This window comes from Anser cygnoides, chromosome Z (assembly GCF_040182565.1).
Source record: "Anser cygnoides isolate HZ-2024a breed goose chromosome Z, Taihu_goose_T2T_genome, whole genome shotgun sequence".
In the NCBI taxonomy this organism is placed as follows: domain Eukaryota; kingdom Metazoa; phylum Chordata; class Aves; order Anseriformes; family Anatidae; genus Anser; species Anser cygnoides.
In genome coordinates, this window is record NC_089912.1 from 37,180,423 (window position 1) to 37,206,532 (window position 26,110).

Genomic DNA, 26,110 nt, shown 5'->3' on the forward strand with positions numbered 1-26,110 from the left:
ATCATAGCTTTAAAACATCTGAACACATAGTTCATTTTCTCTTCCCCCACGAACCATTCTCCTCCAGAAGGTTCATGTTTAGCATAAACAGAACTTGGCAAGAGGGAGAACAAGAGAAGACTGTCAAGCTTCTAACTTTTTGTATGTAAATAATAATACATTGTTTTTTTTCCCTTCCCCTTCCCCTTCCCCTTCTCCTCCCTTCCCCTTTCCTACCCTTACTCCTACCCCTTCCCCTCACCCTTCCTCCTCTGCTCTCTCTCACACACACTCTCTCTCCTTTTTTTTTTTTTTTAAATAATTTAAAGTTGTGGTACAGTGAGAATATGTAATTGTGTCTCCTTTGTAACATCAAGGTTTAAAAGTCAATGTAATCGAATGGTGTTCGGCTAAATTCTGAGAATTATTTTCATTCATTTCGGGGAAAATTTCACATATGTTTACCAATGAATATTTTTAAACAAGTGCCCAGAATTTGGGGTGCTGTTATGAGCAGTACTCCAGCTCTAAATAGTCTTTGGGTGTCTACAGAACTCCTCCTGAAATCTCAGGAGGTCTGGAGATTTTGAAACAACTCTTAATGGTATTTGGCATTTGTTCAGCTGCCTCTGTCATCACCAGAAAGTACAAAGTTACTTTCACATGCTTAACATCAAGAAGGCTTTTGAGAGAGAGGTTCAAGCTGTTATTTTAGTGAGGACTATTTTATTTTATCCCTACTAAAAAAAATCTGGAATATTTGAGCTATTACTGAATTTCCTTAGAGTTAAAAGGCGCATATATCTCCTGTTTTGTTGAAGATGTAAGTGTATACTTTCATTCAGAAATAAAAGTTTAGGAATCGCCTTGTGTTTTCCTTTTTGCTTCTCTTATTATTGCTTCTTATTTGTTTCTCTTACTCTTCATTATGTGTGTGATGCACTTGATGCACTGGAGGCCACATTTTTTGCAGGTCTGAGGTACTGAAAGAAAAATTACATATGAGAACTTGAAAAGAAGAGTAGCGCCATGAGCACAAACTGTCTCTGTATCTATTACAATAGCTCCCAGAAGCTCTGGCTTCATACTGCCAGCTTTCCTAAGAGTTGGATGTTAAAGTTTCCCACTTTTGGCAATGGGTTCAATTCTGTCACAGGTTCAAGCCTGGTAGTCAAATAGAGTCCGTTTGCTCTGAATTACTGCTTTATTTTCAAAAGCTCAGGAAAGTATGACATTTTAATATACATAAACATCTGAGGTTGAGAACTTCATTTATTCATGATATGCCTAATCTGTGTGTTACTATTATTTTGTAGTTTTTGAAGTAGTACCTTTTTTGGCAAAACAGTTTAAACTGTTAGCCACAGCATGAGAAATGCTGGTGTCCTATATAAGCCTTATTGCCAAGTCAGTAGTGGTCATTTTAAATATTTTTTTACTACTGATAATTATTAGTTTGTTTATTTATTATTATTATTATTATTATTTGTTTATTTGTTTATTATTATTATTTACTATTAGAATTGTTACTATTTATTACCAGAACATTTCCCACTTACTTCACTGCCTTTGTTGCTGATAAAACTTTGCATAAAGAGAAAGCTGGAAGTTGTTGTGGCCCATCAGACCTTCAGAGTTTTATTGGGGTACTGGAACATGTAGCCTTCAAAAAGACATAGTTTACTCTCAATTTACTCAAAATTTGATAAATCTTTCTGTTTATTTTTACTTTTTCTATTGGGCATGCACTGACTAAAGAAATCTGGCATATAACAGAAAACAAGAAATAAATAATCTTTAATATTTGAGTTTGTGTAAGAGATAAAATACAGCATTTGTTGGAACAGAAGTCTGGGCCACAGTCTGAACTTCTCAACAGACTGCAAACATTAGTAAAAGCAGATTAAAGCATAATTTTTAGGCATCCAAATAAGAGAAAAACTTAACAATTTTAATTTCAGTAGTTTTGGAATTTAAGTGAATGAAAAAACTCTCTAAGATTGGACACTACATTATTCATTGCAAGAGAGGTTCTTGCTTGTCCTTCTGGCTATGTCTCCTGTGTTAGAACCACAAAGTGATGTTCCAGTTTCTTCCTCCTTCACATAAATGGCATCTACATTGGGAATCCTCACCTGTGTGAGGTTTCTTCCGCAGTATTGTAAAGGAATCATCCATTGTTACATCAGTTTTGGTAGTTTAGAAAGTCTAGGGTTGTCTTTTTTCCTTCAGAGTGTTTAACTGATTTAGCTGATTTTTTTTTCTTTCTATGTTGCAGCCCAGCAGACTACTATTGATGGTTTACTAAAGGTCATTTCCACAGTGAATACTCAACGTGCTCATAAATGTGGGGCCCTGCCCAGCAAGACTTTGTAATCGCATCATCCATAATTTAGCAGTAATTTATTCTTCTCCTGCTGTTCTGTTTTCCCACCTACCTGTGGGATTTGGGAAAAATTCTCCATGCCTCTTAAAAATGGCTAATGTTTTTCAAGATATTTTTTTTTTCTTAAATGTAAGGGGCATGAAGTTAGAGGTGGGAAACCAGAGCAGGAAAAATGTTATCAATTAGGAGAATATATAAAAATCAGAAATAGATTAGTATGGACCTTTGAAATAAAAGCAGCTTTCACATTTTTTGTGAAGCCAATTTTTCATTTTCCTTCTACATTTTATATAATTCTATGGGAACAGATGTGAACTTTCTCCCTTTTTTATAAGAAGGCATTATGTGCTATAATGTCCTTTGTGAAGGACATTAATACTTTTTGATTATTATTATTTTTGAATACTTTATGACTTTTGAATTAGAAATATTTTATTTGGGGGTCCATATTCCTTAATTCTTTACTCCTTCATTCAGGATTTCACATAACGATCTCTAAGGCATATCAAAAATCTGTATAGTCAGAAAACTGGAACATTTTCTGGAAATATGATTGACTTTAAGTTATTCATTAAGGAAAACATTCCCAAATGCATTTTTAGAAAGCATTTTATAAAATTTGATAATATTATTTTATACAGCTAAGCAATATTTGACTTTCAGGCTCAACAGCTGTATTACCATTGCTTGATATTATCTTTGGCGAATTAAAAAAAAAAAAAGCAAAATGTGGACAACACCATTACAGGAGAAATGAGTAGTTGTTTTCCTAATTACTTAGTAAAATTAATTTACTTAGATCTGAAAGTTTAAGATCTTAAAAAGTTGTAACACTAACTTTCTGCTCTGGCATACGTCTGAACAGTTAAGGAAAATTTATTGTAAAGGGAAAAATTCATACACATTTTTGTTGTCATTCTTGGAAAAAAAAGTCAGACTTCAAGTATGACTGAGAATGTTATGATTTTTTTAAAAGGTTTTCAAAGACTGGACTCGTTTAGTTTGGCAAAAGCTACAAAATGAACATGTATTTGAAAAAGCAAAGATTTAAGTGATCACAGCTTTTGCCTCTTAGGGAGAAGGAAATGCCTTTAAAAATTCCATACTGCACCAAAGTTCATTCTCTGCTTCCCCCTTTCTAGCCCCCATTTAATGTTATCTGGAATATCTGCTTAAGAAAATTAAAGCTGGAAACATCTGTTAACCCTTCAGCTGGTAAATGTCCAGGTTTTTTGTGAGATGTCTGTTTTCCTGGAGGATTGTGTTTTGGGCACCACAGAGCATAAAGCTAGTTTGAAATAGGTGCAGTAGACAGCTACCCTCTCCCTTACTATCTTTGTTATGGGTTGTAAATGTCTAAAAACTCTTTTGCTTCTCTGAGTGACATTTTGTAAAGAGGTGATTCACACCTGCATTACAAACATATTCTGCATTTTATTAATTGTGTATGGGCAGAGACACGTGGCAAGGTATTGAAATATCAGGCTGCAACTTTGTGTATAGACATATTTTTAAAGTAGAGCATATATGGAGCATAATGAAGCACATTCAGCATATAGTGTATAAGCATGAGGCATCCCTGGAACCTCCCATCAGGGGAATCACAAATAAGAAGGGTGATCTTCTGGATCTGCAGTTTCTGCCTCTGTTTTCCTAAGACTAGTGTCATCCCAGCCCTTGCACAAGTATTTCCAGTTGCATTATGGTCTTTTACCACAGTTCTTTGTCTGAGAGCTGGCTCCTGTATCTTTTATTTCTGATGTATGGGGCCTATTCAGCTTTTCCCAGGAGTCCATATGATGTCTCCTGGTGCTATTAAGAAGGTGGCAAGCCTGAGCTGGCCCTGGCCTCATTTGGTTCATCCAGAAGGAATTTTTTTTGATCCCTACAAAAGCTGGTAGAGAATGCTGCTCCTCCCTCTACTGCAGGAACTGAGCTCCTCTGTTCAAATATCCTCCCATCTGATTGTAGGAGAAGAGTACGTGGCTGTGGAGAGCCCGGGTCAGCAGCTGAGCTGAAAACTCATCTTTCCCAGAAAGTCTGGGAAAACACTGTCTCTTTAGTCACAGGAGTCACCCAAAGTGTCCACCTACAGGTAATGTAGTGACCTCAGTTTCATTTGTTTCAGGTAACCCTGCTAACAGGTCATGAAACAGAACAGAAAGTCCTCTTAATCCAAAGATACACGTTTTCAATGAATTTATGTTTAACTCAAAGTCCCTTTTCCACACAAATTCATAACTATTGTTGATGTGTACTACAAATTTAATTAAATTACTGTTTCTGGGACATAACCAATGAAGTAATGAGAAAGAGCTGGATCAATGGTATGACAAGTCTGTCTTTCCTCATGTTACTCTAGAGACCAGCCTTTGGCTGGTGAAGAACATCTCTAATATACATCTGAGACGGGTTCTCTGGAAATGTTTGCTTAGGAGCATGAGAGTTAGCTGATCTGTTTGCCTTCAGCTCACTTTCAGAGACAGTGTAACACAAAATTCATAATGTTTTGGTATGGTTTAGAAAGCAGATGAGCAAGAATGTGCTGAAAACTCAATAAAAATGCAAAATAGCAGTAAACATATAATAACTTTTTCCATGCTTTGATCATTTGTAGAATGCCTATTTTGTCTATTATATTAGAGATTTTCTGTTAAGAACTCTGATTAATTTTGTTAAATTGTTTAATATCAATATAAACATATTTTAAACACCAATACATGGTTCTCAGTTGACAGAGATTTCTTCAGGTTACAGATACTCAATGTTACAAATGTTGTAACTATCAGTTATCTGTGCTGAAGAGAGATGGTTGAATAATTTGGACAAATATTTAAGTTATAGAAACATAGAATGAACTTACAAAGGAGAAGAGAAAGACCAGTGGCACTGCTGACTATAAAGAGAAACTTGGTCTAGCATCAGTCAGAGCCAGTAAATCCATATTGCACAGCAACACTGGACTCTCAAGCCATGATGCATGCAGGGGCAGTGCAAGAGTCCATAACCTGGACCTCCTCCTCTGCAGTGTATTTCAGTCATAAGCATTCTAAATTTTGTGTTGTACCAAAACAACAACAACAAAAATGCAAAACAAACCAAAAAAAAACCTCACTATAGGTTTGTTACCTGTGTTTTAAACACCAGACAGAGGTACTTAAATCCTACCCTTAGTAAATAGTATCTTTTAGAAGTTGACAGACCTTACTCCCTAAAATTGTTGCTTTGCTTTTATAATTGAGTGAGGAACAGGGAGAGGAGGAGAGAGAGAAAAACAGAGGGGGAGAAGCAGAGGGAGTGCATTGTACAACAGGAAATAAGTCTTATGGTAAGATCCTGGCAAGTACCCAATGCTCAACAGCTATGAAAAGGGAGTTCTGTGAAACTGTTCAAGGGTGTTGACTTCTTTTGAAAATCCAGTCTTTAGCTTGTATCTTGGGCAACATCCACCAAAGATCAAGTTTTCATGTTTGCCTCAAGGTTTTTGTTTGTTTGTTTTTATTTTGAGACAGAAAGAAGATATTTCTGCTTAACCAGATAGTCCGAAATACATATGAGGGTATTTAAAATCAGTTCTAGTGAGGTCTCCTAGATTGCTACAGCATGTACTGCATGGATGAAAGAACAAGATAGATTCTGTGTGTTGCATTTAAGTTGCTGAATCCTGTATTTACTATTTCGTTATGTATTGATGTTTCTTTACCATTCATTCTCATCCCCAGAACTGTCCTTGTTTGGTCAATATAATGATAATGATAATGATAATGTTCCTACTGCATAATTGCAGTGTTGCAGGGTTTATATGCTTAGTACTAATATGCTTGGGAAAACATTGAAAATTGAAGTGTGATGGTTCAGTGACTGTTAAAACAGTCTGACATCAGTTGTGGACACTGTCCACAATTGTCAATTTTAGCCATGTTTAGTGTTGACTGTGCAAGAAAGTCAGATTTATTTTTATTTTTTTAAATATATGATTAAACATATTAACTGATAGAACACGTCACAGATGATGTGTTTATTTCACCTCAAGAGTGGCTTAGTTTGGTTTATCGGAGGACTGAGAAATAAAGCTTATCACCATAAAATGCAGGCCACATAAACACCATAAGGTTGCTTTAGCCAGTACATCCGAGCTATATAGTTTCTGGGATCATGCCAACATTGCTATTCTGGCTTTCGACTAGTTGTGTTTAACAAACGAAGTCTTGAATACTTGCCTCCCTTTGTCACATATAGGAGATGTTGTTACTTGGCATAGTGGTGGCAGCTTCCAGAGAAGACCCTTCACCACAGAGCAAGAGGGGTCTCTGGCAGAAGGTGTTCTTCTCTCATGACCTATATGGATCACTCCCTGGCCAGTCTTGGCACATAGTTCAATGTCTGGTTTACTCTTCATGGCTCAGATGTTCCTTCTGCTCAGCCTTGAGCCTATGGAGAGACTATGTGCAGACTATCAGGTCCGTGTAGCAGAAGATAAAGGGAAGGAGGGGGCTGTGTGGAAAGGAAGCTCACAGACAGCAGCTGAGCAGGCCAAGTCCACAGGGAACATCACTCAGCTCTGTTCCGTGTTCTTGTGTTCTTCCTTCCCATGTCCAGTGTGCAGGTTCCAGCAGTGACCCACCTCCTGCCATAGTGGAGATTAATGCCTGATTCCTTCCAGTGTCTGCAAAATGGCTGGTGTTGGCAGCAGTCAGGGCTGCTTGGACTCCATGCCTGGGCCTTGTAGAGGTGATGTGAGGAAATGGCTTGGAAAACTGAAATGCTGCTTAAAAGGAAGAATTGTTCTTGCTGTTGTACTGCATTGCGCTTCTTACAGTCTCATAAATTCCCAGTTTCCTCTTTTTCTGATACTGTGACTGAACAACAGAAGAGCGGGGTGACTGCCTGCTGAGAACCAGAACGTTTATGGGCCTATCCATACCTGGGGAGGTCATGGATACAGGCATTTTTGTAACAGCACAGTTTTATCCATTTTGTAGCATCTGGACTGTCTAAACAGGTATCATGCAACTTCAGTTTTATCGGCTTAATTAAACTGGATGAACTTCATGTTTTTAGAGTAACTCATACTGGCTTGTAAGAAAATTAAGTTTTATAAAAAGTTATTTGCTTTTCTGTGATAAATGAGTTGTTGAAATTATGATTGTTGTAAGCAATCATATACATGTTACATACCTGTATGTATAGCTATAAGCTTATACCTGTATGGTACATCTGCAATAGAAAACTTTTACTGGGTAGCTCTCTGAATGGATTTTCTTCATTTGAATAGTAATATATTCAAGATGATCAGTGGAGCTAGTGAGATTTTAAATAAACTGTATAATATCATGATATTTGCAGTCCTAATATCAAAAGTGTGGATTTAATATCATACTAAATATATGACAATAAGAATTACAACAGGGAAAAAAAAAAGACTAGAATTTAACATCAAGTAATATTAACAAGAAAATCAGTCTTATGGGAGGAAGATTGATTAAGTCAGCAATGTAATGGAGGAGGACAAAAAGTGCTTTAGTACTGTGTTTTTGCTCCAGAATGCCTAAGTTGTATCACAAGCTGAAATTTCCACTTTTCAACAATTTATATTTTGCTTAAGTGACAGCACCATCCGGTTAAACGATAGACCTTCAGACTGGGATCAAGGGTGCATCAAACTAACTCTAAAAAAGTTTTCAGGTAATTGTGAAATAGGCTAAGCTAGTTCTGCTTCTGCTTTTGCTTGCTATTATTATTATTAATTTTATTATACAATGGTATCAGTTTGCTAAATGTTTAAATGGAAAAAGAAAAGAACACAAAAACCTTGCTGCATGCATTTATTTCACATGAAATTGTCCTTAATGTGTTCATTAACATTCAGTATCAAACTCTTTGAATTTGGAGTGCCAGCTATCCAAGGTGCCAGACCTATGTTAGGGGTTTGAACTGGTCTGTCTTCATCTGTGTAACTTGGCTGTGCAGAACGTACCACCTTGTACTCCGAGCATGCCCTTTTAAGTGCCTGTTCATTTCTGTCTGACAAGAAACTGAAGATAAATTCATAGCATCTGATGACTTAATTGCAAGCAACTGGATGAAGCTTTTTCATTGTACAGTCTCAGTAATTATGGAGGTGTTGTTATGTATTGGTCTATTCTCTCACATGTCTGGTCTATTCTCTCACATGCCTGCTGATAGCATGAGGGAGAATGGGCTAAAGTTGCACCAGGGGAGGTTTAGGTTGGATATTAGGAAAAAACTTCTTTACCGAAAGGGTTGTTAGGCATTGGAATGGGCAGCGCAGGGAAGTGGTTGAGTCACCATCCCTGGAGGTCTTTAAAAGACATTTAGATGTAGAGCTTAGTGATATGGTTTAGTGGAGGACTTGTTAGTGTTAGGTCAGAGGTTGGACTCGGTGATCTGGGAGGTCTCTTCCAACCCAGATGATTCTGTGATTCTATATCAAAGGGGCTACTAAGCTCCCAAGTGAAAACTTTAAAGAAATGACATTCTGTGGACTTAGATGAGGTAAGGTAGTGCCTCCTTTGTTCTTTTGATATATTTTACTTTTCAGGGGAGTTCCCTGTATGCTTCCGCACAGACACAGTACACTGTTATTTAAAGACCAAAAGTGAAAACACTGTTTATATGCCATGAGAAAGGGAGGACATTTGTCTTCAAGGAGATTGTTTATTTATTTATTTAAGTTCAGATAATGTGTAGGGATGGTGCCCCCCAGCAAATCCTACTGCTGGGGTCATACTACCATATCTGTGGAGCTTCTAAATCTATCACTTTGATTTTTTAACAAAAGAAGAAAATGAATTGTTGCACTCTTTCTCAACAGAAGTAATCTCTGCTCTGCATCAAGACTTTCCTGGTGCTATGAAAGAAAACTGAAATGGTTTTAGCAGAGGGGTTAAGTTGTTTCCAAGGACTGTATCTATTCTGTCTTTTCCTCCAGGTTCTAGGCAAAGAAGATCAGGGTACAGAAGAATTTAAATGAACTTAGATACTTTTGTCTATATTTAAGCATCTGAACTTTATAAGTCTACATTTGAAAACAGTAAAACTTCTGCTTTCAATTTTCTCTTTGTTGTACAACAGTAAAGGAAAGACTGGTTCTCTGACAATTAAAAGTTTCAAGTATTTTACCGGCACCTCTTCTGCTGACTGGTACAATGTATTTTAGCGGCAGTGTAGTTTAATATGTATTTATTAAATTTTCTCATTTTCACGACATTTAAGCAATGTTAATATAATCATTTATTGCCCATGGTTGTGCTGTTTGTGCATAAAACAAACCTTGGAAAAATATTTAAATGAAATTTCTTTAACATGTGTATGGAAGAGAATGTAGCATTTCAAGAATATGTTTTTAATTTGTATCATGGTGACTTAGAAAATGCAATATTATCTATAGTAGTGAATTGAACTGATTGTTTCTAGTTACCATGGACTTCAAGATTTTCAAACTGGACCTCAGCATCTCACCTCATTTTTATTCATGGACCGTAAGAGCAAAATAGGGTTTCCTGCCTTTTAAAATCCCAGTTGGTTTTTCAGCATTGAATGAAGAAGTTGAAATTTGAATTGAAACAAATATTCACTATGCACCTGCAGGATAGTCTGTCGAAAGCTGATTTAACGTTTCAACATATTCTGGCTCTAGTGGCTTTGACTTTGGCATCTACTTCTTCAGGGATTTGACTTTCACTTAACACTTTAAATACTACTGAATATTTTTGCACTCTATATTATTATTATTATTATTTTTATTTTATTTATATATATATTTGCACAGGATAGCATCATTTCATATACTAATGGGTAATTTAGCAAGAAAAATCTCTCTAAAAAGAAAAAGATACACAAGCCAACAATTTATTTATTTATAATATTTTTCCACCATCCTTAGGTAGATCTGGCTCTCTGAGAAAGGAAATTTGGTAGAAAGTGTTGATACATTTTCCTACTTTACTAAACATAGTTTTTTGTTTGTTTGTTTGTTTTTCACTTCAGAAGCAGACAGATGGGGGCTGATTTAGTCCTGCCAATCTACCATTTATACAGGTTAACTTTTTGTCCAAGTGTTACAATGTATGTTTTAGTCAAAATTCTTCTGCAAATGATTTCTGCCTTGGGAAAATTTCACTTTCAAGCATAGAGTGGTACATACAATCCATTTTTTCTCCACAAATTTGTTTGAAACAGACATGTTTCATCATGGAGTATGCGATCTTGTGCACAAGTAAAAGTGTTTTACCATGTGCAGGTGGTACTGCCTCCCTGCCAAACATATAGGGAGCTTACCTTTGCAAGGCAGGTCCTGTTCTAAATACCATGCAGAACTCAGCTTCTCACAGGTGACAAACCGGCTTTAATATTAGACATCTTTACAGCCTGCTAGAGAGGGATGACAGGCTTTGTTTTCTTTTGCAAAATAATTCCAGCTTCGTGTAATCCTTCTTCCTTCCTTCACAGTATATTTTTGAAAGCACTTTTCTCCCTTGATCATGAGCATAGAAAACTCTTTTAAGGTCTACATTGCTAGGTAGAGTTTTTGTATGTTTATGACTTCTATCACATAATTTTTCTTTTAAACTGTGTGCTTACACAGAGGCAAGCTGGAAAATTGAGTGTTTCTAGAAGGCTGTCTGACAATCAAGGTAATGTCATATTTTCCAGCAGGAATACCAGATCTATGTCGTGTGTGATTTAACCAGCAGTTTCTGCATGAAGAACAGTATTCACTTTGTTTATTGGAGGATTACTGAAAATCCTATAATTCATCACTAGTCTGTCAGAAGCAAGTTTTGGCTGATTTAGTGCCTCATTCAGAATTGAAATGTACATATTTTACCCTACATGTTGAGTGTTCTGTTTCAAGTCCTACATTCTAGCTTTGTGTAGAATACAAATAGCCCTAGTATATATTTTTGTAAAATGAGAAACCATATTAATGAAAGAAAATGCTTTGAGGCAGGTTGCTACCAGGTTAAAATGTACTGCTAACTTGTTATAAAGCTGTTTTTCAAAACAAAATAACTATTTGGGCTATATGGTTATTATAATGAATGACGAGAGACAGTAGTACTTTTTCACACATAAGCTAGTACATGTACTGTAAGTTATCTGCATTAGTTGACTTTAGGAGAAGAGTAAATGCCTATATTTAATATCCTATTTCTTACATCAATCACACAACTCTTGCATCTATTAGATACCTCAGTGTGTTAGGTGGCAAGCACAGGCCACTAAAAATCATAGATAGACATTAATATTTCTTGCTTCCTTAAAACCTCTAAGCTATCCTTTCTCTCTGCTGGCACTTACTTTGTTTAGCTGCATGGTATAAACAAGAGGATGAACAATCATGACTACATGTGTAGGTATTTTATCCAAAGTTATATTTTCATTTTCTGTAACATCAGGAGCTCCATTGTTCTGACTGCAGAATATTTGGGTTGTGCAGGCCTTATAAACTTGTATAGCTAAAGCCCTGCTTGATGTTGGGGCAAGCATTTTGATTAGGGCATAAATTGTTGTATGTACAGATTCCATTTCCTTATGAAAAAGGCTAAGAGGTCAGATATAAACCATGTGTGCTTCCTCTGGTTTTGCTCCGTTGCTGTCAGACTGCTCTCAGAAAGAGTGATTGGAGAAGATTTAGGTATGCTTATGTTTCCTTACATGTCATCCAGAAGGTTGAATGACTTTCTAGAATTAAGTAGCAAGCTGTACTTTCAAAACTAATGTTTAATTAAATGACTTAGCTTGGTTAGCCACTTTGCAGCAAATGACAAGTTGCAACTAATTGCTTTTTCCAGATATTAATTAATAAATTGAAAACCTCTGGGAACAGGATTACCCATCCAACAATTAATTATTCTTGTAGTTAAAAAGGATTTTATGCAAACATATTTCATTACTGCCTACAAATTAAGCTATTAATGTTTTCTTCTAAAAATAAAGTCATTGCTATTATTCATGGAGACTCAGTCTTTTGAGCTTGAGATGAAAAAACCAACAAACAAAGACAAAGTAGCATTTCAAATTAATAATATCCCTGAGCAAAGTAGTTGTGCACTTGATGCTAGATAACTCACTCTTCCAGGGCTTTCTATTTGGGACCACCAAACTGTATTTCAGATGTCACAGATTATTTCCTTCTTGACTTTTTTCACAGATCTTCTTAAGACCTTTCCAAGACACTAGGTTGCCTTTTAACCTTTACTCTTCTGATCTGTGAGAGTGAGGTTTGAGTAGTTTACACCACGGAGGTCAAAACTAGATGCTTAGGTGTTACAGTTAAAGGAGGTTATGGTTATACTAGACAAGTGCAATGTGCTCTAGTTGACTCTGCTTGGCAGGGTGGTTGGACTAGATGATGGTCCCTTCCAACCTCAACCCTTCTGTGATTCTGTGAAGTGGGTAGATGCTCTGCTGAGAATTTCCTTTGCAGCTGGCTTCCTGCTTTCTCTCTGCTGGAATCTCTTCTCCCTCTACCACTCTCTAAGGCTTTTTCCTATTATCCTGCAGTCCCTCTGTATCTCTGCTCCCCATTCCCTTCTGAAGACTTCTTCAGACTTCCTGAGGTCTACTTGCATCTATTTTGCCTTTTTTTGCCTTGCTTTTTATTCAGTTTCATAAGTAAGTTCTCCCCTTTTTGTTGTTGTGGTTGGTGTGTTTTTGTTGGTTTGGCTTGCTAAAGTGAAGTTGCAGCACATGCTACTCAGCAAGGGGCTTGCCTGATCAGCCAGATGTGCACCTTACAGATGGCAAATGTGCCCTTCCTCACTCACCAACTGGCAATCAAGAGATTTGCATGTTTTGACAGCCTTGGGCTAAGCACTACAGTCTTCCTTACAAACAGGCAGAAGCTAAGACAGAATATTAACTTCATGACCCATAGGTGCTGTAGGTCTGAGATGTGTCTGCTTCCTTACATGAACAAGCAATGAATGATAGCAGTAAATAAAATCCTTTTGAATATTCCAAATACTGTGTATCATTTCTGGTATAGATGGCACCTTGGTTTTACTGTTATTTTCAGTATTAAATGTGATGATAGGGAAGACAGGGCAACACGTTTATGCCATCGTATAAAACTCAAAATCCAAACGTTTGTGAAAAACAATCTGTTCCACAAACACAAGCCGTTATTCCAGACACAGTAAATTGAAAATCAGTGTTTTGCAGTGACCTGAGATGTTGATGGGCTCAGTCTTCAGAACAAAAGATGCACATAGTGCTTACCCAGAGCTGGGCTATGAGAGCATCTAGTCACTCTGAATGGGAAACTTCACTGGTGTGCTTTATTCCTCTACCTTTTCTCCCAAAGTGTCCTGAAGAAGGTCAGCCATACCACAGGTATCATCAATGTCTTGTTGAGTAATGCAGGTCTTTCTCCAAATCCCCCTCCCCAGCCCCATTTTCCACACCTACTTTCCCTTGCTTCCACAGAACTAGATATAGTGTCCCAGGGGCAGCTTCTGTAAGCGTGAGTTAAGAGTGCAGGTCTGATGTCTTGGCTCATTAAAGGAAATGGAAATCCCATCTCACTGAGGTCATAAACACTCACCTTTGTGCTGGGTACATGGTCACTACCAGTGTTTTAATATCAATTCCTTAGCTTCTGTAAGTGTCTTTTAAGGTCTGAAATGTTGAATCCAGAATGCCATTTTATTAACTTTTCGAACTAGCATTCTAAAAATTACTTGAATCTTAAGAGGTATTTGCTTAAAGGGTATTGGAGGAATGGAACTGGAAAGAGAAAAAAAAATCTATAATAAGATTTACTGCATACATATTGATGCACATACAGTACACTCCCACCTATGCTAACATGCCCTTTGCAGTATAATATGGACTGTGGGTTGCTCAATTGCCTGCTAATAACGTTCAAATCTTTTGATACAGAAAACAAAACAAAACAAACTAAAAAAAAAGTGCACTTAAAAGGCTAGAGATAAAAGATACAAGAGTTCCTGCTACTTCTGTGGACACTGTGAATATCAAGATCAAAAGGCTCCCTATTTGCAAAGGGTCACCCATTTCTATTTTTGAAGAATTGCAGACTGCCAGACTTGGTTTAAGTTCAGTTAGGAGATTGTTTAGTATGTAGGTAATAACTCTTCCATAACACATTTCTCCAGAGCTGTTGTTTACACATGAGCAAAGTTACACATTTTTAAAAATGAAAGGAGACTTGAAAACGTAGCAATGTCTGTTTATGGATTTTACAAAGTTAAATCCTAACAGTCAAGCAACATGACTAGCAGATGTGAGAAGTAACCTAATCTACATTGCTTGCTTGCTAAAATTATTCCAAAAGATTTTAGGGAAGAATATTTTACTGTTATGATTCTACATATTTAAGTCAACTTAGTAGGGTTGGTGAAACTTGATTTTCTTCAGATACGTAAAATGTATAGCCCATCTCTGCATAAATGCACAATTCCTAAAACAACCCTGTTACTGTTTAAACAGCTAGTATAAATAATGAACCACTCCATTACCAAGAATATAAATAAATGTAGACAAGTAAGGGTTCTCTAGAGCTGAAAGTTTAGGTTATGCAAAAACTTCAACAGCTGTAATTTGTAGGTCCTTGTAGACTGAGGGGTGTGAGTGATGTAAACTCTAGAAAGCCGACATTTAATGTCTGTCTATTTTGTCATTCTGCCAAAAGGCAGGACTTCACTGTTATGTTTCTTTTGCTGTGTACAAATTTTGAATAGGGCAACATCTGGCAGAAAAAATCCACAAAATACATTTAGCTATGCAGTGCTGTAAACAGAGAACAGTGTTCTGCTGCATTATGAGTGATGAGTCACTATTTTAGAGAAGACTGGTCATAACCATCTTTTGCCTGGATAAAACTAAGAAATAAGAAGAATAGAGGAGCAAAATACATTAATTAAAATCTATTTCTTCACATGTTATGACTTAAGAGTTAGTTTAGTAGTAAAAGCTAGATGCATCAGAAGTGTTCTTACTAGATCATAATCTAAAAAGTTAATTTTTCCTTGGGCTTAGCTAGCTGAGGAGATGTAGGGTCCTCAAATCTGAGCCCTTAAATCCCCACGGTTAAGTACTTAATTGGAAGCAGCTGAGTTCTCCCCTCTATCCTCAAGTAACCATGCACCTGTAACTTCAGTGATCCACAGTGGAAAATGGCTTAACCAACATCTCAGATATTTGGTCAATTTTGGTGAGAATGTAACGTTTAAAGACCTAAAGTAAAGTGAGAAAATGTAAAACTTTTCACTAGGGTTAGTGCAAGTCTTTTGGCTTAAATTGTTTAAGTGAAAACATGGGGAAAGTTAAGAGCTTTCCTTTGGGCAAGGGAGTTTGGGAGAGAGGGAAAGATGGAGGGAAGGAGAAAGGGGGAGACTGACTGTAACAAGGTGAAATGTATCCTGGTTCAGGGAAAGTTTTAAACAGAGAATCATTCATATTTTATGGCTCTTGTCCAGAATATTTACAGAAACACTGAAGTCTCTACTGTCAGTTAATCTGAGAATACGACTACGCAAGCAATCCCAAGCTACCGAGACACTGTGCTATGTGCCCAGTGAAGATACAGAAGTAAAGCAGGGTGTGGCTCTTAGCTGCTCATTTTGAAATACAATAATGATCTCTGTGAGTTCATTTCTTCCTCTTTATTTAAAGCTACATATTTTGATTAGACTGCTGAACCTTCACTTCGTTTATTGCCATACAATAGCAACATTTTTCACACCAAGACTATGGATAAGCAGTCCACCCCTCTTTGCAGGTGTAAGGACTGTCACCTAAGCATGCAGCCTTCTAGGAAATGAACAGATAAGTGGGAAAAAATGGAAACAGGAAGAAAATTAGTTGATTAATGGCTCTATTAATTCCAAGGGTATCAGAGACTTTGAAAATAGTTTTGGATGTTAAGTAGCAACTTCAGGGATCCTTTGCATAAGAAATGGTCATGTGATGGTAATGTCCCCTTCTGCTACTTGATTCCCAACAGCATCAAGCTTTACCATACCCATGGAAAAGGCAAAGCTGGCCAGTACAATTTATCACCATTACTTCTGTCCTTGGGAAACTTTCTGCAGGCTTCCTAGGGCAAGTGCTACTCCAGGCAGCAACAGTGAAAGGTACCAAAAGGTATGCCTGCAGTATACCTGCCCTGCCACCGCTCATACACGAAAGGGTAGTGGCTTTGTCACTTCAGACTTCCTTTTCATTTGCCTCTGGGATTCAGACTGCACATTCAACTCAATTTGAAGATTTTTATTGTTTTTTAATTATTATTATTATTTTTTTTTTCCATTGCTCAGTCTGGCTTATACACTTCCCTCCCTTTACTCAAAAATAATACCTAATGTGTGTGTTTGTATGGCACCATCTAAGGAGCCAATCAGGGGAATTATTTTGGCTATCAGAATTTCTTTAATATTTCTATGCATAATAAAAATAATGTCTAATAACCTCCACAGCTGTGTCCCCCATAGCTAGGGGATCACAGGTACAAACAGGAGGTAAGTCACTTTTGGTCGTACACTGGAACAGGCTCCCCAGTGAAGTAGTCACTGCACCAAGCCTGTCTGAATTTAAGAAGCGTTTGGACTGTGCACTTAGTCACATGGTCTAAACTTTTGGGCAGACCTGTGCGGTGCGAGGAGTTGGACTTGATGATCCTTATGGGTCCCTTCCAACTCGGGGTATTCTATGATTCTATGATTCTATGACTTTGATTATCTGAATTTAAATCTAGACCTAAAAAAGTGAGGTGGAAGAATAAGAAAAATTACTAAATCAGGTTTCTTGACAAGCTTCAGCTGGAGGTGAATGGATGGACTCTAGTTAATGCCAGTCCCACTCCCCGTGAGGAAAATTAAAAAAAAAAAGGGGGGGGGGGGGGGGCGGAATGTGGCAAAAAATTAAACACACTCTAAGGTGTAGTAACATATTTCTGCTAATCTAATAATCAAAAAGCACATTTTCAAATGCCTGGGATTTGTAAATGATTATGTTTTAATAACTTAAGGCATATAGTATTCCAGAGACACCATAAATACTAATGCTTTTCCAGAGTTGTCTTATCTTTGAAAATCTTGAAGTCTGAAAGAAACTTACATTAGAGTGCATTATTTTCTAGGTGAATATGATTTTTTAAAAGCTATTTTGGAGTTCAAAGGACATCTAACTTGTACAACTAACACAAGACTTTCTTCTTCCATCCTAAAGGAATGCTTCTGTTGGCCTGTTGCACAGCATATAGCAGAGAATTAACAAATGAATTATTAACAAAAACATATTTGTTTCTATCCTCAAGTCCTGTCATCATCTTCAGTTCTGTTATGTACAACTTCTACTCTTGAAAAGATTTCCCATAGCTAAAATATCAGAAACACTCAGAAAATTACAGTGTTTAATAACACAAAAAGATTAAAGTAATGTGAACAGAATAATTCTGTTGCTATTAGTATTAAATTATAGTTTAGTCCGCAGATATCCTCCTCTAAATTTTGGTCAGTCCCTTTTATGTTCTAATTGACTGAAGTGAGATGTATAACTACAACCTTTGTTCCTGTGGTTGTTTGCCAACCTGGGTTCATACTTCCACTAACCTTAGCTAGAAATTCTGAAGAGGAAACTAATGTACATATTGATTTCACCTTATTTTTTATTCTGTCTACAGCATAACTGCACCTAAGCAGCGTCTTTCGAATGATTAATCACTGCAATACAAGAAAACTACAGAAATTCAATCATCCTTGTATCCTGTAATGATTTTACTCAATATACCTCATTATCCACACTTTTGTAGTGAACTGACATAGCTGGATCTTATACTAACATAGCTAATATCTTAATTGTAGTTGATATGCTCGCACTGAAAAGGAAAATGCATATGTAAGTACTTAGTTACTGACTTGCTTGTAGTTGTACTGGAGCTCTATTAATAGCACCATTCTAAATCTCCTAAAAAAAAAAAAAGGTATAGCAATCAGAATGCAATAAATCAAAAGGTGGTAAAGCCTTGTGTGCTAACTAGAGCAGCACGGGGCAATTGATCAAGTCAAATTTTACCATAAATTTTTAGCCCATTGAGTATTACCATTTTATGACTTAAGCCGACAAGGTCACTTCAAATCTGCTTAAAAGTCCTGTTACAGTAACACAATACAGTATATATGTGGCCTCTTCTGTGGAGTAGTTTCACAAAGTCCTGCCAATCCAAGTGACTGAATGTTCGCGGTGCCTTTGTCTCATGAAAAGTAATTGGTAAAGCAGTGGAGCCGGATTGCAATAAGTGAATTCAATCCTTCTGTGACCACTAAAAGTTGAGTTGCTGTGCCGTGGTAGCGATAGGCATTTCTCAAAGCTGGCTTTTGTAAAATCTTCTTATTTGTCATTATTATTTAGTTTACTTTTACCATGGGCATTTATGCCAGTTATGGACTCATTCTGCTTTTGTTCCTTTTCTCAAACTCTTATTAGCAGTTGTGAACATGAAAGAATTGCAGTGCTACATACTTAACTCTGACTGCTTTTTTGAATTCTACATGAGCTGTGAAATTTGGAATCCTTTACAGGTTTTGAAGGGAAAACTTGGATATTTTTTATTTTTTTATTTTTATTTTTTTGTAGTTATTTTCGTGTGGAAGAGGAAAGAAGAAAAAGAAAGATGTATAAGTAGTGCAACCAGATTTGATTCCTGGATATGTATATATATGATTTTTTTTTCTGTTCATTTACTGTATTTACATAGATATATCATGTTTGTATGTTCAAATTTATGATCACTTCTCTGTTAGGAAGTCCAGTATATGTTGCGTCGGTGTGGCAAGAACAAGAAGAAAGTAGAGTTCATTTACCCTGTGTTATGACTAAGATTTCCTGCAATATCTGTTTTGCTGTGTTTTAGTTTTATTGGAGATAGCTGCGTTTAAATATATACAGAGATTTTTTTTTTTAAGAATAAAATATCCATATTTTCCTAGTATGGGAGTGTCATAGGAGAAAATGCAAATAATATATTTTTTTCATTTAATAGATAAACTGAAAACTCTTAGAATGTGTTTCAGGTATGACTTTCCTAGGAGGCATCGTAATAGGCTTTATAATGATAGTTTCTTCTGAAAAGTCATACTAGCTCTTCCGTATTGCATAAGCAGGAGATCCTAATGGACAGTCAGGTAACTGAGCAGAGCACTTAATAACCTATTATCTGTACAGTGCTTACTTTATCAAACAAGTGAGGCTAGGTATTTCAGATTAATATATACAAAACAGAATACAGAGACAGAGCAAAGAAAAACAGACTAACCCAGAATGACAGGGTCAAGGGCAATATATCCACTGGTTGGCTTTCTGGGTCATAGTAGTTTTAAATATTTGAGAAGCCATTCCAAGAGTAATACAGAGTTCTTTGTTTTGCGATAGATCTTTGACCAGATCTTATCTACATTCATAGAGCTGGACTGTAAATCACCATGTCTCTTTCATGTTTGCTGCTTTGTAGAAAACTTAAGAGGCAGCAAGTAATGGCCTTAGTGGAGGATCCAGAGGAGCTTTTCCCAGTGTTTTCTTAATTTGATGTCTAGTGGTAGAAAGTGCAGTACATTCAAATAATTACGCTAGTCTTTTCAAAGACGCATTTCTTCATTTCCACAGGACACAGCTCACAGTTAGGTTGTGGTAAACTTATTGCTTGATGCTTTCAACAGAATTTTCCGAGTATTTTCCCAAAACATCCAAAGTAGATGTCAGAAAAAATAAGCTCCAATACCTTTAGTACTACAGTAACAGCTACCTAACGCAGGTACTTCTGTCACGATTTAAAAAAAAAAAAAAAAGTCTGTTGTTGAATATTGTTATAGAAAGATGTAGATTCTCACATACACCCTAAAAGTGAGGAGGAAACACTAACAAACATTTTAAATAGATAAGTCTGAACAATTCATGCCTAATAGTAGTAGCAAAAAACCCACCCTCTTTTATTGAAACTGGTGGCAGATATACTAAACCTTCCTGGTCTTATGTACAGTAAGTCACCTCTGACCACTTTATTGCTGGCATCTCTGTGACTGTTAGCAAAGCTAGCTACTTGCTGCTAATACTTATGGTAGTCTTTTGTCATGCAAACTTCATTAACTAGAAATGAGACCGAGTACCCAGATAACAATCAGATAACTGTTTCTATTTCAGTGGAGTTTTGACAGGTTAAACTCAAACAGATGGTCTTATTTTGTAACAGGAATTCCACGTGTTTTGTTGGGAAACAAACTGTTGGCATCACAGTATCTTTGTCTAGTGTGTGCGACAAAATGACCGAACGTCTGAGAAGTGCACTTGGCTTTGAATTCATTCTGCCTGTCAACTATATTGGACCATTGTGGGTTTCCCTGTTCCACCCTGCTTGACCAGGCATGCAATTACCACTCCACCACATCATGGCTCCTTTTGATCTTGACTGAGCCCCTGATCTGTGCATACTGACCTTGAATGGCTGTCTTCTCAGTTTGTGGCCGTTTGCTCTCTGGATTTGGCCTGTGCAGTAGTGCAGCAAGAGCTGCTAATTATGTGGTGGGCTCAATATGAGCCATACCTGGGAAATTCACAATGCAGAGAAAGTGGATGGTCTGTGTGAATGAGGATGAAGAGGCTTGATTCTACTCCTTTTTAATACTTGTTGAAACTCAGTATGCTGGTTTCACACTGATGGACAGCTAAGCTTCACCACACCACTCTCACTGCCACTTCTCAAAGGAACAGGAGGAGAAAATATGATGAAAAAAGGCTCATGGGTTGGGGTAAGGACAGGGAGATCCCTTGCCAGTTACTGTCATGGGCAAAACAAATTCAGGGTAGGGAGATCAATGTAAATTATTGTGTATTACTAACAGACTAGAGCAGTGAGAAGTAAATTACTCCCTCCCCTCCCCCATCCACCCTCTCATATCTCCTCCTGCCGAGCAGCATAAGGGAATGGGGAATGGAGGCTGCAGTCAGTCTACAGCACTTCGTCTCCGCCGCTCCCTCACGGTCCCTCCCTGCCCCTGCTCCCCGTGGGGTCCCTCCCACGGGATGCCGTCCTGCCCGAACTGAGCCTGCGGGGGCTGCCCACAGGCAGCAGCTCTCCAAGCACTGCTCCCACACGGCTCCGTACCACGGGGTCCATCCATCCCCCAGGAGCAAACTGCTCCAGCACGGGTCCCCCACGGGTGGGCGGCAGCTCCCCCCAGACCCCCTGCTCCTGCGTGGGCTCCTCTCCACGGGCTGCAGCTCCGGCCCGGGGCCTGCTCCTGCGGGGGCTCTCCATGGGCCGCAGCCTCCTCCAGGCCACATCCACCTGCTCCACCGGGGGCTCCTCCACGGGGGGGCTGCAGCGTGGAGATCTGCTCCGTGTGGGACCCATGGGCTGCAGGGGGACAGCCTGCTCCACCAGGGGCCTCTCCCTGCACAGGCCGCAGGGGAACTGCTGCTGCCTGCCTGGAGCACCTCCTGCCCTCCTGCCGCACTGGCCTGGGGGCTGCAGGGCTGGTTCTCTCCCATTTTCTTACTCCTCTCTCCAACTGCTGCTGCACAGCAGATTTTTCCCTTCTTAAATCTGCTGTCACAACGGAACAGCCAGTGTCATTCACTGGCTCGGCTTTGGCAAGTGGCAGGTCCCTTTTGGAGCCTCTTGTCTAACATGGGCCAGCTGCTGGGCTCTTCTCACAAAGGCTACTCCTGCAGCCCCCCTGCTGCCAAAATCTTGCCATGTAAACCCAATACACCCAGTCAGTATTTTAGGATAAATCCAGTGTTTATAATAAACAGGAAAACTTGCCATTAGAATGTAGCTCTTTAAGCTTATCAAAGTTCTATCTTTCCACTGTGCAGTAGGTACCAACTATGCATACATTGCTTCCATGTACATCACACAAGACAATTCCATTAAAGGTTCAACAGAATCTTTCGACAACAGAGGTCTTAGATTTCCTACTAGTACCTAAACTCACACTGTTTGTTAATGTTATGCTCTGCTACAGTGGCAGCTTTAATTGTTGTATATACAGTTGTAGTCTCGTTCTAGCATGTGCTCTTGCTTATTACAGCTAGCAAACTTTTTCTATATTTTGGAACTAAAACATTTTTAAAGCTGATGATAATTAACATGAAGGAAGTCAACTGCTTGTATGCTTTGAACAATTTATTTGGCAATTGCTCACGTTTGTTACAAAAAGTTCATACATGAAGACATTTGGATTGGCATGATTGGCTTTTGCTTGCAAGATTTTGGTAATGTATAATACAAGTAAGTAATACCTGTGCAAATATTTGCTTAAGGATAATGAAAACCACAGCTGTCCACTTTGATTAAGTAAACAATGGTTGCAGGGGAATGAATCAAGTGTAAAAGTAACAGTCAGATCTGTGCAGAGTACCTGCTATGTATATTTTGAAATGTTGAAATATAATAAAATGCATGAAAATAAAATATTTGTATGCCTCAATTTTAATTCATACTCTGAAGAATATTCTTCTTCCTTAAAATATGGTCTTTTTCAATTCCAAAGCTAAGGCATCTGCATCATGGCTCAGAAGTGTTAGGGATAATGTCTAGCATGTTTGGCAGTTGCTTGGAGTAGCTGCCTACTTTTGTGCACTTTTTTTGTGCACCTTAAGAGGGGAACAATTCAATTTTCCAACATTAAATATTGTTGGTTCCACACAGCTTGTTCCACTCCCTTTTATGATAGTTCATTCACAGACATGAGCTTGCTGTTACATTTGTTAAAAATAAGAGTCTAAGAGAAATAAAATCTTAAATGTGGCTGTGTGTGATTTCCAGACAAGATTTGTTCAACATATAAGTAAGACTCTGAGGTCAAGGCTCAGTGCAATGACTGAACCTTGCTATCTAAAATAAGGTTGAGTGTGTTGTTTCTAGCTTATATGTCCTGAAAACATGTGTTTCATTGGCACAGGTTTTTTTTTTTCATTTGCTTTGTTTTGTTTTTTGATAATGTAGAAGCAAATCTGACCCATGTGATGAACGAGAAATTATGTTAGTTCTGCCATCACAGCAACAATAAAGTAGAAAATATTTTAGTTTGTAAAACGGGAATTTATACGTTCAAGAGTCAGAGCTCTTCAGTGGGAAGGCACAGCTTTTAAAACCAGTTGCACTTTATACAATTGTTTCTTTCAGGACTCATTAACATGGTAGTGTGGCAGCCATGCATGCTGCTGCTGAAATGGAATCATAATAAAATGATTAATGTTGATCTTGTGATTAGCATCAGTTGCAATCATTAACTGTGTAATGAGGAATGATAGTGGGAGCTCAGGAAATCCCTGCCTGGCTTGGGGAAAAATGTGGCAGTTAGGTGGAAACTGCCAAGCGCTTTGAAGCGCCTGCTAGTGAGTGCATGCCCAGGCTCTCCTCTACACTGCTGGGTTAGAGAAGCTGCTCCTTGCTCGGTGTGTGTAGGCAGGCACGGCAGAAGGGAGCTCCAAGGCATCATCACACTGTTTGGAAGTGGCTTTGTTGGCTTGAATCTGTGGGACTGTGACTAGGTTCTCACTTGATTCATGAGCTGTCCACCCACTGGAAACTGGAAGTAAGTATATCTGGAAGTACTCTGTTCATTCTGTTTTCCACCTCAGGGTGCTACTCTTTTCTTATTATTGTTTTTGAGAAGAGCATAAGCAAACAATATCCCATCTCTTTTCATGCAGAAAAGTGTTACTTGGATCTGTTAATTAAAAGCAAATAACAAAGAGCAATTTATCAAAGTCCATTTACGCAGCTGAGCTATTTTTTTTTCCTGTAAAAGTGAAGGCAACTTAAACAACATGAGGAAGAAAAATGGGAGTCTCTTTTAGAGCAGAAAACCATTATGACTTCACTGTATGCATTCAGTTGTAATCCAAGGGATCAAATAGATTCTGCAGTAGGAAGAAAAAGACTTTTCCTGTCTAGACTCGATAAGCATAATGTTAACAAAACATGGTTTTAGATATTGCCTGTCAAATGAAGAAATATAAATAGTATTTATACATTATTATTATTATTTAAGTAAATAATTCAATTCCATGAAAACTTGGAAAAACCTAGAACAAATCAATAAGGTACAAACTTTAAGGTAATAAGGTTTCAAACTTCAAGTAGCTAGATTACATTTTTTCAGAAGTTAAAATACAGACAAGGTGTTAGTTTCCTTTACATCCTGGGATCCCTGGTGTTTGTTCTCCATATCCTGCATAAATGCAAATGTGACATATGGGCACACACATGACGCTGTTTAGCCACCGACAATCTTTGATCACAAGTACTTGGAGTGCTCACTGGTGACGTGTCTGGCCAAGGCACTTTTACAGTGATTCTGCTACTTCCTTACTTGCTCCACAGTCATTAGTACAAGCTGAACTGAGAGGAAGCAGAAGCGAGGAATTTTTCACATAGAGATCATAATTCAATATATGAAGGCTTTCAGAAGAAAACTAAGAGTTTTAAGTGCTTGAATTAGAAACCAAGATGCTTTGTGTTAAAAAGGTTTGTCCCCTCTGAGAATTGAAGCTGTTTTATTTAACCTTATGCCAACTGTTCTTGAGCAAAACCTATAGCAGAAATAATACTGACTAATGAGCAGCTGCTGATCTTTGAATACAGAATTTGATGTTACATATTGCTAGTTCAGCTTTGTGAAATCACCTTCTATCTTGACTTGGTGAAGACAAATCCCAAGAGGCTAGGTAATGCTGTAGATAGCCAGAAACATGATTTTCTGTCAGCTTGAGGCTTTTCAAAAACTGATTCTCAGTAATATGAAAGAACTTGAGCACGTATTTAATGATTTTATTTAAGAATGAGTATTGCCCTATTGTTGTGTAACTTGCCAGCCTTGGTTTCTAGGAATATTGATAAACCAGGCCTCTCACTTGGGTCCCCATGTTTCTCAAATTAGTGTTTAATATCAGGCACTTGAGCTTGAAAATTAATTATTCATTTGTCTCCACTGTGCCCTTCTGTCAGGTAGGTGGAGATTATTACTTGCTTGTAAGTACTTTTATAATACAGAAATGCTCTGATCAATCTATGTGTGTTGTTTGCTCTTGCTGTGTTTTGGAGGGCTGAGTGGCTGGCTGTTACAGACATATCTTATGAGGCTGTGTAATTTCTGATTTTGAAATATAATGTGAAAATTAATTTCTGATTTTGAAATATAAAGTGAAAATTAAAAAAAGTTCTAAGGATAAAAATCTTTCTTACAGTGGTTACACTGCCTGTAGTTGTCAACCAAGTGAGAATAACCATTAGGATATGTAACAGCAGCTTCTACTATATTTATTATGCTGTTTGATCTGTTTGGTTTTTATATTACCACCTAGATTGAGGGAGATTAACGTTGTTGTTTTGTTTCAAACATAGGAACGTATTTGAAAGTGCTTAGAAATAAATCTATTTTCAAGTATTCTACCTCACTAAGAGTGTTTTTCTGAATTGGAGTCTTAGAGATTTCAGCCTAAGGCTGCAAACAGGGCTGGTATTTTTGGATTCTAAATTATTTTTCAGAAAAAAACACAGCCCTGTGAAAATTGTTGTTTCTCCCGGTTGATGGAGTGTTATACTCATAAATCATGATTATTTTCAACCTTTTGGTTGAGGCTATTTTGTTTTCACAGCCAGAAGCAGTAAAATAATCAATCATGTAATAATGCCATGGATAATTATCATGTTGCTTGGTGTTCTTTGAGCTACTGCAGGTGTGTTCAGAG

At 37.7% G+C, this 26,110-nt stretch overlaps 1 protein-coding gene across 2 annotated transcripts in view; it reads left to right on the forward strand.

Annotated features, from left to right (window-relative positions):
* ROR2 (receptor tyrosine kinase like orphan receptor 2) overlaps nucleotides 1-26,110 on the forward strand; it is a 152,007-nt gene that overhangs the window by 72,030 nt on the left and 53,867 nt on the right. The window contains exon 1 of one of the 2 annotated variants that reach the window (XM_013195444.3): nucleotides 23,553-23,952. The exons of the other annotated variant lie outside the window; for it this stretch is intronic. The gene's annotated coding sequence lies outside the window, so the exon portion shown is untranslated. Of the gene's footprint in view, nucleotides 1-23,552; nucleotides 23,953-26,110 lie in introns of those variants that run through there. 2 annotated transcript variants of the gene reach the window in all.